We start from the raw sequence: 15032 nt of genomic DNA, 5'->3' as shown, positions 1-15032 counted from the left end.
TTGTAAAAAGTCCAGTGTGATATTGGAGACTCCTTCATAAACCAATGGGAGGTAATCTTTCTCTGTTTCAAGTGACTGCCTTAGTAGCACATGGTTCTTGTTCCTGTGATCCCTGTGCCGCCGTCTTCCTCCAACTCTACTGTTAGAAGAGGATTCATTCTTAAAAATGTAGGTTTAGTCTTCTATTAAGAGTGGAACAAATGTTAGGGATAACTTCTGTAATGCAAGAACTAATTTTTCTGAAAACAGGTCATTTACCAGAGATTATTTGTAAGCTGGGTGTGCATTAGATAATGGTCAACATTGGAAAGTGTTGGAGCAGTTTTCATATTTTCAAATTCAAATGCAGACCTTCTTTATTTTTCACACGACATGATTTTCATAGAAAGTTTTGGTTTGATTTAACTAGTTCTCTGTAGCAAAATAAACATAATCGATGTTTCTCTGTGGTATCTCTCTCTAGAACCTAAACCAACCTAAGTTTTAACCAATTGATATTGTGGCAAATGGTGCAGTAGGAAGTTAAAAAGTTTCAAAAACTGTGTATTCATTCGCAGTAACACCATGAATATTAAGGTTTTGTTATGATTTTTTGCTGAATTTCATTCTGGCCATTAGCAACCGAATTAAAGAAGACAGAAGAAATGCTGGCAAAGTGGAGTAGTCAAACGGGGAGTTTTGAACTGACAGACAGCATGGCCTCTGTATGATAGAAAGAGAGTGCTCCAAGCCAATGACACACTGGTGCCTGGTCAACACACCATAATAGGGGTTATATCATTTGCAATGTTATAGTTGAGAACTTACATGTAGATTGACATCCCTGGAGACAAAAATCATATCTGTTGTATCTTACAAGGGATTATGAAGTTAATTTTGGAGCATAGTTTGGTGCTACACCTGGAAATAATTGGGCAGTCACAGAGTCGCCACATGTTTCCTATGATGTTGAAAACTCTGAATTATGTTAGTAGTCATAAGAATGTTACTATAGCCACGGCCATTTCTGGTCTTAGGCAGGTCTGTCCTGTAATGCTAAGCACATTCTGTGCTGGTACACCATTAGGAATGAGGCCCACTTGAGTTTGAGCAGAGGGTGTTGGCCACTGTGCTGATGAACAATAGTGTAGCTTTCTGAATAGACAATGTATACAGTGGATTGAAATTCCAGATTTTCTCAGAAACTATTTGGCTTTATACAAGACATGTCATCTTCATATGGTCCAAATTTATCTTGACCTTGAGTCAGTATCTTGTATTAATAGTCAGTTATTTCCCTAGAGTACACAAGGCTATTTCAATTTTAAAAATCCTAACCCACAAAAACTTTGAAGGGACTGTCACTGACAGAAGTTTTGATGTTTTCTGTAATTTAGGAACTAGAAACGGAGGAAATTTATGGAAGCAGAGACCTATCTGATTAGTATAATTTCTCTGTCGTAAACATAGAGTTAAAGATGTTTAAAGTACACCTATACATTTCCTTGTATCTGCACCTGGCTACACAGCTTCGTCTGTTTTTGTGAATGTTTTTGTTGTGGTCTTCAGTCTAGACTGGTTTGATGTAGCTCTCCACGCTTTTTGTGAATATAGCAGTGTAACTGATTGCTGCAAATATAGAGTAATATGTTAATTGGAGCTCTTCATATGTTTACTCTTATTGCAATACTATCTGAGTACATGCCGCTGACTGGGGATGTGTATGTCCCCATCTGCTATTAGTCTGTGCCCTCCCCTCCCCCCCCCCCCCCTCTCTCTCTCTCTCTCTCTCTCTCTCTCTCTCTCTCTCTCTCTCTCTCTCTCTCTCTCTCTGCCTAAATCCTCCCCCCTCCCCCCACCCACCACCCTCCTGGCTCTCACTTGGCTACCACAGGGGCCCTGCCTTTGCAGCATTACTTCCTTTCCATGTTGCAAGCTTACACTTTCACAACCCCTTTCCCCCTGTGCCTCTCCATTGGATAGTTTTCTTGGTGCAGACCCTGCTTCGAGCTGGTGTATGACTTACGACTCAAGTTTCCACTTCTGGTTTTTTCTGCAACTTTTCATTAAATAATTACATGGTTCCCATTGTTTGGTTTTACCTGCCATCAGTTTTCAAAATTCTCCAGAAGTGCAGATTGTGCAGGGAAAGTCGCCCAATGTGGTGTATGCTCCACCTTTGTGCCTTTCTGTCTTTGCACCCATCCCTTTAATAAGGTGGTACACCCAAAACCTAGCACTGTAGCCATCTCGTTGTGGGGAAGGGGGTGTGGGTTGTCAAGTACCTGCACAGTGGTAGCTCCTTGCCCATGCAGGGATTGCTCTGTTGTTACCTGAGCTGAAAACTGTCCATGTATGCAAGGGGGAGGAACATAGGGCTAAGCGTCAAGCAGAGAGATACGACCCTAAAATGTTCCCTTCCCTGGCTATGCTGTGGGAGGAACGTAGGGCTAAGTGTTAAGCAGAGATACTCCCCCCCCCCCCCCCCCCCCCCCTCCAATACTTGATTTGCACAAGGACTGAGTAGGGATTCCTTCTGGCCACAAATATCTTATTATTTGTGGAGACCATAGAAGTCAAGTTTGGGGAAGTGGCAACCATCTCTAAAATGAAATATGGGTCAGTTTTGATCAAAACAGCATCCCCTGCCCAGTCACAGGTGCTGCTCAGATGTAACAAGCTGGGTGACCTACTGATGACTCTCACTCCCCATAACAGTCTAAATATGGTTCAGTGCATCATTTTTCACCGAGACCTGCTCTTGAAATGTGATGTTGGGTACATGACGACTTGGAGTGACAGGGTGTACACTTTGTCCATTGTGTCCACAGGGGGCCAAAGGACAAAAGGGTTGCTACCGGTGCCTTCATCTTGGCCTTTGAGGGTCATTCATTGCCTGAAAAGGTCAACATGATGGTATACTGAAGCGATATGAAACCATATGTCCCCCCCCCCCTTTCCCCTCCCCTCTCCCCCATGCGGTGCTTCAAATGTTTGAAATTCTGGCACATGTCTTCTTCTTGCAAATGTTGGCCCCTATCTACAGAGATTGTGGACGACCACTGCATGTGAACATTCCTTGTGACCCTCCCCCATCTGTGTCAGCTGTGGAAAACACCATTCTCCTTACTTGGCAGTTTGGACTGTGTTCCAGACAGAGGAGAAAATAAAATAATATAGTACTCTGGACAAATTAATTTACTAAGAGGCCAAGAAAAAGTATGAGTGGTTGTACCCAACGCTTATTACAGTGTCATATGCTACAGCTACGATGATGTTTACCCTTTGGCGACTGTACTCCCACCCATTCAACCTCCCACAGCGGGCCCTCAGGGCTGCCCGAACATGCCTGCACCCCTGATGGTTAGGGGTTCTCCTCTTACTGCTTTCCCCACACCGACTTTGGGGTCATTTGCTTACCACCCAGTGGGGACATTGGTCCCCACATCCCAGCTGGAAGTCTGTCACCTTCCTCCAGTTTCTCTCGCCAGGAAGGAGTCCCTTGGGGCACTTCCTTCCAAGGTTTCTGCAGTCTACAACCAGACTGTGGTCAGTGGCTATAGGAGCCAAGGCTGCTCGTCACAGGGCTTTGCGATCATCATTACTACCTGAAACAGAGAAGCCCTAACAATCATTGTAATCCTCTAAGCAGAGGAAAGGTAAATAGTAGTCCTCAAAGGATGAGATTCTGGTGGCCCACATACCACCACCAAAGCCCACCTGTTCCCACTCCTGTGGCAGAGGCAGAGAGTCCAGCAACATTTGAGGCCTCAGGTTGCACCACACAATGGAACCTGGGACCTATGTATATTGATGCCATAACCCCTAAACCAGTGGTGGCAGGTGACCCTAAAGCATAACCTGCCTCCTTGGTCCCTTCATGCCCTCACTGAACATTGACAACATTATTCTCCTGGGGAATCGTAGTGGCTTTTTCCACCAACTGGCTGAGCTATGACATGTTTTAAAAGCACTTCTCTTGCATTTTGCATTGCCCTTCAGGAGGCATGATCTCCAGCAAAGTGGACCCTGCCCTCCACAGATACCAGGGATATTACAAGAATCATGCTACCTATGACAGTAATTCCTGAAACCTACGACAGGGTATCGGGTTGTGGGGCGGCGGGTGGGGTATAGTTGTTTAAAAATATAGAATGTAATGTAGTAAAGAATGCATTTCCTTGCCAATGCACCAATTGTGGGGCGGCGGGTTGAAATTATATGTTGTTATATAATGTAGAATGTTATGTAGAAAAGATGCATTTCCCAGCCGTTTAACCATATGTGGGGCAGCGGGTGGAATTAATTGTTATATAAATGTTCCTATTATTTATGCTGTCTTTTGCCGTTCTCAACACTGGCCCTCTAACTACAATACTGGCAACCAGAAAGTGATTAGCAAAACGTGAAGCCTGTAATTAGAATTCCTAGTGCCCACTTAATCTGAGAAATACACTTACAGCTACAGCTTAAAGCTCTGAGGAATTAAGAGATTGTCGGGGATTCATAATCAAAAACGATCGTGTAAAAACATTCGCTATATTCTGAAAGTCACAGATGGAAAAAAAAAAAGAAACCACACAATCCAACTACCAGAGCAGTTCAGAGTCTAATGCGCTGATGCAACTATAACTGTCCAAATTAAATGTTTAAGTGAATGCTCGCCATAATTTGATGATAATGTTCATCAAATGCCACGCTAAATAATGGTAGAATGTCTGTCCCACGACGGCACGTGAAAATACAACATACGCAAACTGAAGATAGATCATTAAAGTCATCCCAGAATTAACACTTCACTCGAAAATTATTTCATGGTTATGCGTATCCCGAGTAACTTAATACGGCATCCGAGGCTGTTTATAGCAATGATACCGACGCGACGCGACTCCCCAACACAGATGGTGTGCTATTCAGCGTCTGGAGAGAACTGGGGCCTTTTTTCCTCGTGCAGCGTTCTTATATATAAAGCCGCGGTGCGGACGGCTAAGGGAACGCCTGATCAAATCGGCTCTCCCGACTAGTCGCTGGGCTAGTAATGCACCACTTCAAATTATTGAATAAATCATTGCTTCCTTTGCTGATGGCCGATGAAGCTCTCAATTTAAATGTGCATTCAGCGCACAGGTAAGTAATCGTATAAAAGTCTGACGTGGCTAAGTCAATTATGTTGGGCGAGAGAATTAATTTAATTACACTACATGCAGTAGACGAGCTCTGAACTTGCCCTTTGGAGATACGCTACTGCTATAGTTTTATAGTTATTCAATTGAAACTTCACATCTTTATGATTATAGCGGATCTCCATTCTACTTAAATATAAACATCCTAGCCTTATTTATTAGCCTACTTAATCTATCTTGCTTCCTTAATTTTTAAGGCAAAAACCAGAAAATCATGAATTTCCACTAAAATTTTAATTTGTGAGATCCAGAATACTGTTTCTACTAAATTGTTGTGAAAAAGGAATCTAAATATAAATTTTTAAGTCTCTAGCTCTTTTCTGTTGCGCCAATGATTTTTACAGAAAAACGTCCAAATTTTGAAAATGGTTAAAGTTATTGAACTGACATTCAACACATATTGATTTAGTATTACTCCTGACATGCACACAATGGAAAGACTGATGTGAATTTTATACGGTGTGAGTAGGCTGCTTCCCTACAGGGTGGAGTTTCATATATGTTCTAGACACACTATATAGTGAACTTTTGCCTCTTAATACACATTTTGAGGATGCTGCTGTTTGGGTAGGGGCATTTCAGGATATTACCATCTGCAGTGTTTACCTCTCTTTTGAAGGCGAAGTTTCTCAGAATGTATTGTTTGCATTGGTTTCTCAGCCCCCCCCCCCCCCCACCACCTATCATAATCTTGAGTGATTTGAACGCCCATAATGCTTTGGGGTGGAAAAATGATCACTGGGCACAGTAAAAACCTGAAAAGCTTTCTGGCCCAACTTGACCTCTGCTTCTTGAATATTGGTGCCCCACACAGTTCAGTGTGGTGCATGGAACTTTCTCAGCCATTGACCTTACCATATGCAGCCCTTGCCTTCTCCCATCCATCTGCTGGAGAGTCCACGATGACCCGTGTAGTAGGGACCACTTCCTGATCTTCCTGTCCCTCCCTCACCGTCAGTCCGCTGGACGCCTGCCCAGGTGGGCTCTCAACAGTGTTGACTGGGGTGCTGGTGCCTTGGGGTGCTCTCACCTTGGCTCCCCGCCACATGGCAATATCAATGAGGCAGTCCAGAATAAAACTAAAGCTATTCTTTAAGTAACTGATTTAGTAATCCCCTGTTCCATGGAACTGCCTCAACAAAATAGTACCTTGTTGGTCATCAGAAATCGCAGAGGTCATTAGAGATCATATGCGGGCTATCCAATGCCATAAGTTGTACTCATCAATGGAGCATCTCATTGCCTTTAAGTGACTCTGTGTCTGGATCTGTCACCTTACAAAACAATGGAAGCGAAAATGCTGGGAATGGTATGTTTCAACCATTAGACCACATACCTCTCCTTCGCAGGTTTGGGCAAAGATGATACTTCTCTGGATACCAGACACTTGCAGGTGTACCTGCCGAAAATTTTGCTCTGCATTATGCTCAAGCCTCTGTGTCTGAAGTATCAACCTGCCTTTTGTGTCCTAAAACAGTGGGTGGAGCGAAAGTAATTATCTTTTACTATATACCATCTGGAGCCATATAATTCTCCATTCAGTTAATGGGAATTTGTCAGTGTCCTAGCCCACTGCCCTGATACAGCCTCAGGGCCAGACAATATCCACAACAAAATGCTCAAGCACCTAGTGGTCGACGGTCAGCATCATATCCTTGTCATCTTTACCTACATCTGGAGTGAAGGAGAGTTCCCATCACAATGGCAAGAAAGCATCATCATTCTTGTAGTGAAATTGGGTGCGCACTTTCTAGAGATGCAGTTATTGCCCAATTAGTCTATCCAATGTTCTCGGTAAGTTGCTTGAATACATGGTGAACCAGTGGCTGTGTTGCCTCCTTGAGTCTTGGGTCTTCTGGCTCTGTCGCAGGGTATTTTTTACCAAGGCCATAACCTGGAGTTTGCCATCTGAACAGCTTTTACCAACTTCAACAACTTATAGCCACCTTCTTCAACCTGCAAAAGGCTTGTGACACCACATCGTCGCTACCTTACATGAAGGGGGGGAGGGGGGGGCAGTGTCTGCTCCCAATTTTTATCCAGAATTTCTTATCTCATCAGATTTTTCAGATTCAAGTGTGTGTCTCCCATAAGTCTCCCCATATCCAGGAGAATGGGGTCCTGCAGGGCTCTGTACAGTGTGTCCCTTTTTCTACAAGGTCCGGCAGAAAAACCTCCCCTTTAAGGAAAGCTAATAAAAACAAAACCAAATAAGGTAGAACAATTTTATTTATACTAAATAAAAGTACATATTATGCCATTTTAGAAAATACTCTTATGGTCTTACTTTTTAAATAAAACATCCCTTAAATGGCTTCCTGCACTGTCGACACACTGTTTGAGTCTTTCCCTGAAGTTATTCATTACTCTTTGAGTCATTTCAGGTGGAATAGCTTCAACCTCTTGTGTAATTGCTTCTTTCAGGGCTCGTAAAGATTGTGGACGTTGTTCATAAACTTTTGCTTTTAAATAGCCCCAAAGAAAGAAATCACAGGGCGTAAAGTCCGGCGATCGTGGGGGCCAGCCAATGTCTCCACGCAACGAGATCACATGTCCAGGAAACATTTCCTTCACCAATGCCAGTGACTGCCGCGCTGTGTGGGCTGTAGCACCATCTTGCTGGAACCACACGTTCTCTATTTCACTGAAAAGCTCCCTTAGTTGCGGTTGGAGAAAGTCGCGGAGCATGGCACAATAGCGTTCACTGTTGACGGTTAAATTCCTGTCATTTTCTTCGAAAAAGTAAGGACCGATCGCTCCGGAATTGTAAACAGCACACCATACTGTTACTTTAGGGCTATGAAGTGAAGTGGTCGTTGATGAAGTTCTTGGGGATTGTGTTCACACCAGTACCTGCAATTTTGGCTGTTCACTGTTCCGGCAAGGTGAAAGTGTGCTTCATCAGAAAAAATCACAATATCGTTGGGACGAATGTTCCGAAGAAGGTCTTGGCACAAACTTACACGGACACCACAGTCTCGTTCACTCAGTTCCTGCGTAGTTACAATTTTGTAAGGATGCATTTTAAGATCTCGATGCAAGATTCTTCTCACACTTCGATCAGATATCCGTAATGCTGCCGCATGCTTTTTAGCGGATCGTCGAGGAGATTGTTGAACTGAAGCTCTAACTGCATCAACATTTCCGGGGCCTGTTGCAGTCCGTGGTCGTCCAGGTGGTTTCCTTTTTAATGCGGAACCTGTCTCACGAAAGTTAGCAACCCAAGAATAAATTGTTTTCTTATCGGGAACAGGGTCTCGTCGTCCGAGCGCAAAGCGAACGCGAAAAGCACGTTGAGTATTAATAGGCGATTCGCCATTTTGAATAAAATCTTCCACTACGAAGGCACGATGTTCACCAGACCACGCCATGGCGTACACTGAAAACGGCACGTAGGCAGCTACTTAACGACGCGCCCCCCACCACTCTGCTCGTTCTACTGTCCGCTGCACGTTACTTTGTAATCGGGGAGTTTTTTATGCCGGACCCTGTAGTAGCCACCAATGGCCTAGCAGCATCTGTGGGGTCTTTAGTCTCTCTCCCCTTGCATGCTGATGACTTTTGCCTCTTCCATTACTCCTCTAGTGTGTGTGTGTGTGTGTCACTACATATTGACTGCAAGTTGCCATACGAAAGACGCAGGCATGGCCACTCACCCACGACTTTGTTTTTAGACACCAAGACTCGTGTCGTGCACTTCTGTCGGCATCATACTGCTTACCCACAACCAGAACTTTACCTCAATGAACAACTACTTAACACTTTTTGGGACTGGTCTTCGATGCTTTGATGACACGGATTCCCCATCTTCAGCGCAAGTGATGGCTGTACATTATCCACTTTGGTGTCTGAGTAACACGAGGTGGGGTTCACTACCCTTCTCCAGCTCTACAAAGCCGTGATAAAATGCTGTCTTGATTATGGGAGTCTGGCGTACAGCTTGGCGTATCATCGTCAGTGTTGCGAATCGCCCAGTGGGCTCGCCACCTCTTTGGCGGGTTCATGCTTGGCTACCACAGGGCCCCAGCCTTTGCAGAAATTTTTTCCCTTCCATGCTGCATGTCTATCCTCTTGCTATTCTTTTTCCCCTCCCTTGGGGAACATGTCTGGAGTGATATTGGCAGTGTTCTGCATTGTCTGTCACTGACATAAGAACAGTCTCATCACTGTTTATTCGTTCCCATTCCCTTTTCCTGTTTTTGTTTCCCTTGTCCTCTGGTTCCTCCACTTTGGGGTTTGGGGTTCCTCTTTTTCTTCTTCCACCCTGTGTGCTTCTGACAGCCGGCTCATGCATTGACACACAACAGCTGACTCATAATTCCCATACCAGATCGACAGATAGGGCTCGCACATACCCCGTGCTACAGGCCAGGCCGTGAGAGGGGTGATTGCCAGAGCTGCTGTCTTCCCAAATTGCAGAATTGGTCCCTCTGTCAGGCGTTCGGGAGGTGTGACCTGAGGTGTGAACAGTCACCTAAAGCGGCTGTGTCCATTGTGAAGGGGGCCCCCAGTTAGGAGTCACCATCAGAGATGCTGGCAATCATGGGGGATTTTCTTGCAATGAGCCAATCGTCTTCACAATCAGCGTCTGCAAAAAGTAAATGGAATGAGGCTAACGATTCAGGTAGCCTTCCAGCTGCAGCACGGTTCCTCTTGGTTTCATGTTCTGAAGATGGTCAGTCCTTCGCAACAGTAAATCAGTTTATTATTCAGAAAAGTGTTGATGCCATGGCTGGCCCTGCGAAATCCTGCTCTCGTTTACGGAATGGCACTTTGCTTTTGGAGACTACTTCTGATTCGCCATCTCGCTTCTGTTTGTGTTGAAGCCCATAGAATTTTGAATTATTCCCGTAGTGCTATTTACACAAGACTGCTAGATGGTCTGACTGAGGCCGAAATCCAATCATACCTCACTAATCAGGGTGTCATTGTCATCCATCGGGTGATGAAAAAGGTAGATTCCTCCGTAGTGCCCACCCGCAGTCTTTTTCTCACCTTTGATAGAGTGGTGCCTGTGTCCAAGATTGAGGTAGGCTATGAAATTATCGCTGCCCGCCCATACATTCCGAACCCGATGCGCTGCTACCAGTGTCATCATTTCAACCGCACTAGGATGTCTTGTCGACACCCAGCCAAATGTGTAACCTGAGGTTGGGATGTGCAGGAGGGTGATTATGTCTCCCCTTCTCCCTGCAGTGTTAACTGCAATGGCGGCCATGCCGCCTCCTCTTGGGATTATTCCTCGTATCTTGATGAGTGGGCTGTCCAGAAGGTCTGGGTAAAGCAAGAAGTACCTTACCCATTAGCTCGCAAGTTCTTGGCTAGTCGCAAACCCTGCGTTTTCCTGTCTAACACTTACAGTTCTGTTCTTGCTACCTCTCACTCCATGAAGGACATGGCCATGCAACCTCAAATTCAGCTCTGAGGTTGTGAAATCGCCCAGTGTCAAGTTAGCATCACCATCCCCCATTCAGCTGTGCAACAAGCCATCACTCGCTATCACTATCGCAGAATATTCCAGTGATACTGCATGGACAGTGACGATGTAGTGGATGAGAAGATACCAATTAAGCCCTGTGCACCACTACTCTCCTCTTCAGTGTATAATTTAACTGCTAGTGGTTCGAAACATTTACATATTGGTGGAAGCGACCACAGACAGTGTGTGGCGTATTGTGATAGAGATTGAGAATGCAGCTAAAAGTATTAAAGTGCAGTGTACGCAGGTGGAATGGGATGAACTCTGTCGTGAAAAGTGTATATCTCGTGCAGCAGTTGACTGCCGAGTATCACCCGAGCCGTCCTCCTCCGGACATTTACTGTGCTGCTCTAACTCTATCCATTACAACAGTGTACAATGACTCTGCACTCCATGTGAAATCAGGTGACACATCCATTTATCTACAGCACTCATCCGTTCAAAACTTTTTCGACCTACAGATGGTACTATCCATTCTGTTGTAAAGACTGAACAGATGGCTGCCTTGTGTTAAAGCTGTGTCTAGAGACATTGCAGAGTATCTAAGTACGAACAGTGTGCATGTAGATGACTTCAGTGGGTCAGTATGGTGCCGGTGAAAACTAATGTACTGCCAATAAGTTTGAGAGGAATACATGCTGAATTCTGTGCTTACAAGAAGGTTTTATTTTCTATATTCTGTACTGGCGCTAAGCTAAAGAAAGAACCAGTTGATGTAGTGCATCCTGTGTATGATTACCGAATAAAAAAAGTATGATGTATGTATTTTTTATTTCCTACCTCTTATTATATTGCAAGTACTAAAGCTATTGCCCAGTATATTCGCTGGAAACAGGCAACAGCAGAAAATTGTCATTTAACTAAATTCTCCGTAAAACCCATTTGCTTGCCAGTACCTGAAATGGTCAATATCCTGGAAAGGGCATAGCGTTAATTGTTTTCTATAAAAACCCCATTGCACGTTGGTACCTGACATAGTATCATGGCAGGGTGGGTGAAGCATCAAGACTTCATTGTAAGTGACTGGAGCTGTGACGGCACGCAAGAAAACCAGAAGAAGAATGGCGCACTCCTTCCCAACAACATACGTGCAATAATTGTAGGTTCATCCAACTGCGGCAGGACAAATTTTCTCATGTCGCTGCGAACACATCCGGATGGAGTCTGCTTTGAGCATGTATGTGTATTTTCAAAAACACTATTTCAGCCCAAATATCAACTATTACAGGGGATTCTGCAGGGTGTAGATGGTGTGACACACACGACATTCAGTGAGAGCAGTGTTATCCCTCCGCTGGAAAAAGTAACGCCATACACAGTGTTCATATTTGACAATGTTGCTGTGGAAAAAAGATCAAATTAGGCGATATTTCTGTTTCGGTCGCCATATGGCTGTTGATGTATTTTATCTGAGTCAGACATATCCCAGAATCCCAAAACAGCTAGTGAGGGATAATGCAAACCTAATTATAGCATTCAAACAGGACAATCTGAATTTAAAACACATTTACCAGGCTCATGTAGGAACTGACATGTCGTTCAATGATTTTGTGAAGATATGTGTAGATTGTTGGAATCAATCACTGTACAGTATGGATTTCTCGTTATTGAGAAAACTGAATGATTGCAGGTAAAGAGGGAACTTCCAGGAGTGTGTATATAATATATCTCCATGCAAAGAGGTGAGTATATCTCTATATATGCATCACCATGGATGAATTCGCACGCATGCCGGGAGCTCAATTTGATAGGATGGGTGTACATACACAAAACATTCGCTTGTACGTGGACGCGAAAATTCAAACACCCGAACATAAAGTTGGAGGTGTAAGCAAGGAACTAGACGTATTTTCAAACCTTTCTGAGACTGCACAGTACACTGAATGATCGGGTTAATGCAATTGAGAAGAAAATAAACGGTTTAACTGAAGGGGGGGGGGGATAGCGGTAATTGAGAATGGGACATTGTACGAACGGGTTAACGCAATTGAAAATAGGCAACTTAACTGAAGGGGAAATAGCTGTTACCGGGAAGGGGGAACAGCATAAGGAAGAAGAAGATCGGATATATAAAACCTCGCGCTGCACCGAAGTCCGATCAGTATACACCGAGAAGTAGACTAAGCATAAAGTCATCAAGACACGGAAGGCCGTTCGCGAGAAATCGTCACGGTTGCTGAGGTTACGGAATTTGAAGCGGGAACAGACATTGCGAGAAACTTTCAAACCAGTTACTGAATCTCTCTAAGAATTCTCAGCGAAATTTCGCAACGACGACGATGACGCTGTTGCCAAGTCCATTAACCGTCACAGCGACGCTAGGATAGACAAAACATTGGTGTCAGTGATGAGAAACATTACATGTTGGGCACACAGCCTATAACTTTAAATGAGAACACGATACAGATAGGCGATAAACAATTTCAAAGAACACCCGGTCTACTGAAACTTTTTGTCCTAAGACCCGCAAAAACTGTAGATTATTCGCCTAAAGATCTGGAAATGTATCGTGAAATATTGTTTTTAACTGATCTGCATAAGAATGCAAAAAGTTGGAGCAATGTCAAGTACAAACCCATTATAAGCCCTATTTTGGATCGTGAAAAAAATAGCAGTGGTGATGGTATTGACATTAAGCATAAGAGTGAGCAATCGACTCCCGCAGTATGTATTTTACGACCCCAACGAACTAATAGACCGGCTACGACTGCTCATGGCATCAGCTGCCGCTGGCAATACAGCTCGTTCCAATGAAGTTGTTTCAATAATTTCTGAGCTTAGGGAGAGAGGCATCATCGAATAAATATGGGGACTGTTGTTCGAGAAATGCACAAACCAGCAAGTAAAACACACCCTCGAAGATATGTTATGATTTAAGATTTGGGCGACCTGTGGCAGGCGGATCGTGTCGACATGAGAGAATATTCAGGTGTGAATAAGAAATTCAAATATATTTTAATGGTCATTGATACTTATTCTAAACATGCCTGGGCATTGCCTGTGAAAGCGAAAACAGGGAAGGAAGTCGCGCATGTGTTTGATGGATTGCTGCAGACGAGGACGAGTCGAAACCCAGACAACCTTCAGACAGATCACGCCGGTGAGTTTCACGATAAATACTCGTATTTCAAGGCAGTGATGGAGCGGTATGAAATACATCACTGCTCGACGTTCACCCATCTCAAGGCGAGTATCTTGGAACGTCTGAACAGAACAGTGAAAACCCAGATGTGGATGCAATTCAATCTTCTTGGCTCACACAGATGGATCGATATTCTCCTGAAAATAATTGCACATTATAATCGAACCAAACATCGCACAATAAAAATGAGGCCAATCGATGTTCGTGATAATAAATTTCTGGATACAGTGGTCAATCGTATGAAAAAGGTAGATCCGAGCAAACAGGAATTTTTGTAGGTGATTTAGTACGTATTTCAAAACACAAGACAACATTTCAGAAATCATACATGCCAAACTGGTCAACCAAGATATTCACAGTTTCCAAAGTTCAGAGAACGAATACTAGAACCTACCTCTTAAAGGACAACAGTGGTATGGAAATTGCAGGATACTTTTACACACAAGAGTTACAGAAGAGACTGGAACCAGATGTGTATCTCATAGAGAGGGTCCTACGGCATCGAAGGAATAGAGCGTTGGTTAAATGGCTTGGTTTTCCCGCATCACAAAGCAGCTGGATCGATGCTGACGATTTATTATATAACAGGGAGCGCAGACCACATGCACCTCAGTAGAATAACACGCGTGATAGGAGGCGGCGTAATTCTCAACAAACTACCAGTCGAATTATACATTCCTGGATATAATTACTGTGGACCTGGAACAAAACTTCAAAAAGGATTTATAAGGGAATGAATCTATTCGATGAAGTGTATATGGAACACGATATCGTTTACGCAGCAAATAAAGATCGTCACACCGCCAATCGAATTTTAGCTGATAAAGCTAAGGTGTGCGAGAAAAGAATTGGTATAGGTCACCGCATAGCAGCATTTGCAGTTGAAAAAACTATACATGGTAAAGTTAAGTTGGGTTTGGGTGTGAAGAAGTTCAGCCAAGATATGAGCGCTGCACGTTGGCCGCTAAGGAAGAAGATGAAAACCAAAGGGTGCATGAAAAACTGTATCCTAAGAGCGTTGCATGCAGCTAAAAGCGCTCTGAAGCAGAAAAGAGTGAGAAAAAAAGACCGATTAAACCACCCAGGTCTTCCCCAAAACCCAAGACGTCAGGTGGAATTATTCCCTTCATGCCTTAGCCAGTCTCTCAGTGGTGGATTCGCTGGCTGGGGGTGCTGCGACAATTGCCAGGGCAGTCAAGAATGCACAAAGCTCTCAGGAGCAACTGCAGGAGGCACAAAGACATAGCAG

The sequence above is a fragment of the Schistocerca serialis genome, chromosome 3 (assembly GCF_023864345.2).
Source record: "Schistocerca serialis cubense isolate TAMUIC-IGC-003099 chromosome 3, iqSchSeri2.2, whole genome shotgun sequence".
NCBI classification, from domain to species: Eukaryota; Metazoa; Arthropoda; class Insecta; order Orthoptera; family Acrididae; genus Schistocerca; species Schistocerca serialis.
The sequence above is the reverse complement of the archived record's forward strand: the minus strand, read 5'-3'. Positions refer to the sequence as shown.